Consider the following 4,988-nt stretch of genomic DNA (forward strand, 5'->3'; position numbering starts at 1 on the left):
ATATATATATATTTTTTTAACACCAAAATATCCCAATTTTTCTGCCATCTTCTTTCCTACGAGTCATACCTGACAGTCTCCCTAGGTCCCATAAACAAATGTCTGATGTATAAGCATTTTGTGAAAGGATGAAATCTCCAGTAAGAAATGACTTTCTCATGGAGACAGCCTGTCTCTGCTCATCAGTTCTGAGATGAGTATGAACAAGCACATGTTGACCAAGATAGATTGTGTGTGCCTCTTCTCCACTCTGTGTGTGCTTCTTCACCCTGTCAGTCCCTTGCAATATGATCTGGTAATCCATCCATGTTCTCTCTCCTGGAAGTGGCCATATTGACTAATTAACAGCTCAGACCTGCTTCCTTACTACTATTTTTGTTTGGTTTTGGTGAGACACATGGCTATGTCACTATCTGGGGACCTCAGAGTTAATGTACTAAGATTAGCTTTTTAATCTGTCCTCTTTTTAACTTTCTAATTATTTGTAGATATGTGACCCAATAGTAACAGAGCCACCGAGCCACAAGGATAGCCATGCACACTACTGCAAACTTTCTAAAAGAAGAAAAAACTAATCTTAATTATACATTTACATAACTTTAATATTAGATTTTGTTCAGCAAATAACATAAAATTACTGCAGGGTATTTTTAAGTTTTGTAAATAAATCTGGTGTGGATTTCACACATACAGCACACTTCAGTTTAGAGATGCCTCATTTTTTCTGGAAACAGACATTAAAGCCCTATAAGAAGCCTCACATGCTGGGTATGGTGGTGTGTGTTTGTAATCTCAGTATTCCAAAACTTTGTTTAGAGTTAAAACAGTCTTAACTTCCTTAGAAATTAATACAATTGGATACATTTTACCTTGTGACTGCTGGTTTTCTCTTGACAGCCCATAATCATTTAGTGAAAAAAATAAAAGCTCCTTAGAAACACTTTGAACACTGTAACAGCGGAGGCCACCAAAATTTGAACATAGAGTCATTGTTAAACCATTATGACTCTCTTGAAAAGCCTGCACTCATGTCTAGCATGTATACTGTTATTTTTTTAAGATTTATTTATTTATTTTATGTGAGTACACTGTAGCTGTCTTCAGACACACCAGAAGAAGGCATCAGCCCATTCACAGATGGTTGTGAGCCACCATGTGGTTTTTGGGAATTGAACTCAGGACCTCTGGAAGAACAGTCAGTGCCCTTAACCACTGAGACATCTCTCCAGCCTCATGTATACTGTTCTTTTCCTAATCTTCTCCCTTCTGTACATAATATTTGTGTTTAAATATGCCAAAACTTTTTCTTTTTTCATAATTTGTTTATTTTAGTCACATTACATTCTTACTGCAACCTTCCTCCCTTCTCTCCTCCCAGTTCTACCCTTACCTTCCCCCTATTACCCCTCCCCTCCTCCTCACAGAAGGGGAAGGCCCCCTTGGGTAATCCCACCCTGGGACATCTGATTCCAGCAGAACTAACCACCTCCTCTCCCACTGAGGCCCAGCCAGGCAGTCCAGGTAGGGGAAAGGGATCCAATGGCAGACAACAGGGTCAGAGACAGTCCCCACTCCTATTGTTAGGGGACCCACATGAAGACCAAGCTGCATATCTGCTACAAATGTTGGGGGAGCATAGGTCTAACCCTGCATGCTCTTTGGTTGGTGGCTCAGTCTCCATGAGCCTCCATGGGCCTAGGTTAGTTGACTCTGTGGGTCTTCTTGAGGTGTCTTTAACCCCTCCAGCTCCCTCAGTTTTATCCCCCACTCTTCCACAAGACTCCCTGAGCTCCACCTAGTGTTTGGCTGTGAATCTCTGCTTCTCTTTCCATCCACTGCTGGAGGTTTCCTCTCAAGAGACAGTTATGCTAGGCTCCTGTCTGCAAGCATGCAGAGTAACATTAATAGTGTCAGAGGTTGGCTTTTTCCCATGGACTGTGTCTCAAGTTGGACCAGTCGTTAGCTGGCCATTCCCTCAGTCTCTGCTCCATCTTTATCCCTGCACATCTTGTAGGTAGGAGAAATCTCAAATTGAAGGTTTTGTGGGTGGTTTGTGGGTTGATGACTCTCTCCTTCCACTGGAAGTCCAGGAGGTGACCACTTCAGTCTCTATATCTCTAGCTAGTAAGGATCTTAGCTAGGGTCACTCTCATAAACTTCCTATAGCCTCCCCCACTCCAGGTCTCCAACTAATTCCAGAGATGTCCCCCACCAATTTCCAGTCTCACTCCCAGCCCTACTCCCAACTCTTGACCCCAGACCCCCACCCCCACACCCTATGCCATCCCCATACCCTTCCTCACCCCCTCCCCCACCCAGTACCCTCTCTCCATCCACCTCTGGTGACTATTTAATTTCCCTTTCTGAATGAAATTCACACAGGGGCAAGGCTGGAGTGGGAGAAGTAAACAGGAAGGAGGGGGAGGGGAAAGGTAGGTAAAGGAAGGAATACAGAAGGTGTGGGACCATGATAGGATGACTTGGTTTTTGATAGAAGTGCTGGCTGGAAATAGCCTGGAGACCCAACAGGTGTCCATGCCTGTGAGGGACAGGCATCTATTTCCCTGAGCTTCTAGAATCCAGGTTCCTGACACGTGGCCGTAGTGTAGACCTCCATTTGATCTTCGCAGTTCAGTCACGTAGGGCAATGCTCCTACCAGCCCCTCCACAGGTAGAGGGTGTGACTACAGGCCTCAGGCCCAGAGAGATTTCCATATTAATGAGATACCTAAAGGCCAGAGGGCATAGCTAATTAAGTATTCTTTCCCAGATCATCCTCCCTCCCTATTTAAGTCAGGTCTGCCCTGACCTAAGTGGGGGTACAACCAGATTCAACTACCATCCACCATGAAAATAAAGCCTGTAAAACCATGGACTCCCTCGGGTCTTCTGGGGCATGCTGTGGAGTTCCACTGCGGAGGCCCGCTTCTTTAAGCCAAGCGAGTAACCAAAGAATCCCTTTTCTGCGGTCGGGGCTTCCCTTTCCCTCCCTTGCTTCTCTTGGCATGCGAGCTAGTCACGCACCCGCACGCCCCCAGTCTCGGTCCTTCTGTGGCCTCTCAGCAGCGTCTGAGAGCCCAAGGGCTTGAGACCAGTCATACCCTGGCCGCCTCCTGGTCTGGGGATCCCCTACTCAAGAGCCCCTGGCCCCCCACCCCCAGGGAACTTCAGATTGAGTTATCTTCCCACCCGTGAGTGCCCCAGTGGCTTCTCACAGCCCAGCATCCTGGCATCACATGGAAGGGGACCAGTCAAGAATCCTGCACTTCTGCTTCTCTCTGGAGGTGCTCCTTCCTGAGGCGCCCAAGAAGAGCAGAAAACACAACTGCACCCAACAGAAACCCATGCCCACCCGCACAACCACGCACTAGCTATCATTCCCTGCAGGAAGGGACAACAAACACTAAGGGCCATTTTAGGGGTCATATGGAAACCTACTACTGAAGAAGCATCTTAAAATATATACATATATGGAAGAATTCTAAATGGAGTCACTAAATAATGGGGGAGAAAATGCTGTGACTAGACGTCTCTCAGCACCAAGTGGAACGTCCAGGGCGAGGGATAGGTTACATCTAATTGAGTCATCAACCAAAGAGGCCTCATGGAAACCCCCAACAACCCACTATTGCCAAGGCTCTTGGTTGCTCTCCACAAACTGACGGTCAGGCCCTATCACTGAAGACAACTTTTGTATATCTTATTGAACACAGAGAAGGGGAGCTTGTGTCTCACTAGAGCCACCACCGCTATTGGATAGTATTCACGGTACTAGAAGGCATTCTGTACACTACTGAGGACAAAAGTCAACCATAACTCTGGTCAAAATCCTGTGATCTACAATGGTGGCCTGCCTTCAAAATAGGCTGGCACAGTAGTAGCATAAATGTTGTGGGAGTAACCAACCATCCTCTGATTGGATTTAAGTCCCACTGCACAGTGAGATGAGACCCATGCCTGACAGTGCTCAGGTAGCCAAGAACATGAGATTGAATAGAGTGTGGGCCAAAGGGAAATCCAGATACTGCAGTTCTAATATAGAGAGATATATTAGCTATATATTATATAGGAGAACATAGCAATGAATGTCTCCTAATGACGTTCTGCTCTACCCATAGATGAGTACTTCACACAGCCATCATCAGAGAAGCTGTTTGCAGTAGATGAAAGCTAACACAGAGAGCCATAACTAGACAGCATACAAGTGAGTGAGAGAAGTTGAAATACTCCGTCCTAAATGAGAAGACCCCAGCAAACCCCCCCGTCCTAAATGAGAAGACCCCATCAAACCCCTCCGTCCTAAATGAGAAGACTCCATCAAACCCCTCCATCCTAAATGAGAAGACCCCAGCAAACCCCTCCGTCCTAAATGAGAAGATTCCATCAAACCCATCCGTCCTAAATGAGAAGACTCCATCAAACCCCTCCGTCCTAAATGAGAAGACTCCATCAAACCCCTCCGTCCTAAATGAGAAGACTCCATCAAACCCCTCCACTCAGGGCTCAGGATTCGATGCAGAAGAGAAGGCAAAAAGACTGTACAAGAGTCAGAGGGGATGGATGACACCAAGGAAATAGAGATTTCCAACACACAACAGGACTGGTACACATATGAACTCACAGAGACTGTGTCAGCACACACAGGGCCTACACAGGGTCAAGTCAGATGGGATTCCAGTGCTGAGATGTGAAATGGGCACAGAGTCCCATCCCTAACAAAGATGCTGGCTCCAATTTCCATCAACTTGCAAAGAAAAAAAAAACCATTTTCTTCAGTGGAGTCTCACTGGGTACACGAGCCACACGTAGGACGTGAAGGAATGAGGTTGAGTGGATGGAAAAGATGGGCCTATCTGGAAGGAGTTGAAGGAGGGGAAACCATGATCAGAATATATTGTATTTTAAGTATAAAGTATTTTAAATATAAAAAGAAAAAAAAAGAAGTATCAGCTTTCTTTGATACCTTATAGTGTTGAAGGCATATGGCT

General features: G+C 45.7%; 1 protein-coding gene across 1 annotated transcript in view; it reads left to right on the plus strand.

Annotated features, from left to right (window-relative positions):
- The window catches only part of LOC114610830 (tyrosine-protein phosphatase non-receptor type substrate 1-like), a 130,460-nt gene extending 126,001 nt beyond the window's left edge, over positions 1-4,459 (plus strand). The window contains exon 8 of the mRNA XM_028755459.1: positions 4,119-4,459. The gene's annotated coding sequence lies outside the window, so the exon portion shown is untranslated. The remainder of the gene's footprint in view (positions 1-4,118) is intronic.
- Positions 4,460-4,988: the final 529 nt, after the last annotated feature.

Source organism: Grammomys surdaster, unplaced genomic scaffold (assembly GCF_004785775.1).
Source record: "Grammomys surdaster isolate TR1022 unplaced genomic scaffold, NIH_TR_1.0 129, whole genome shotgun sequence".
NCBI classification, from domain to species: Eukaryota; Metazoa; Chordata; class Mammalia; order Rodentia; family Muridae; genus Grammomys; species Grammomys surdaster.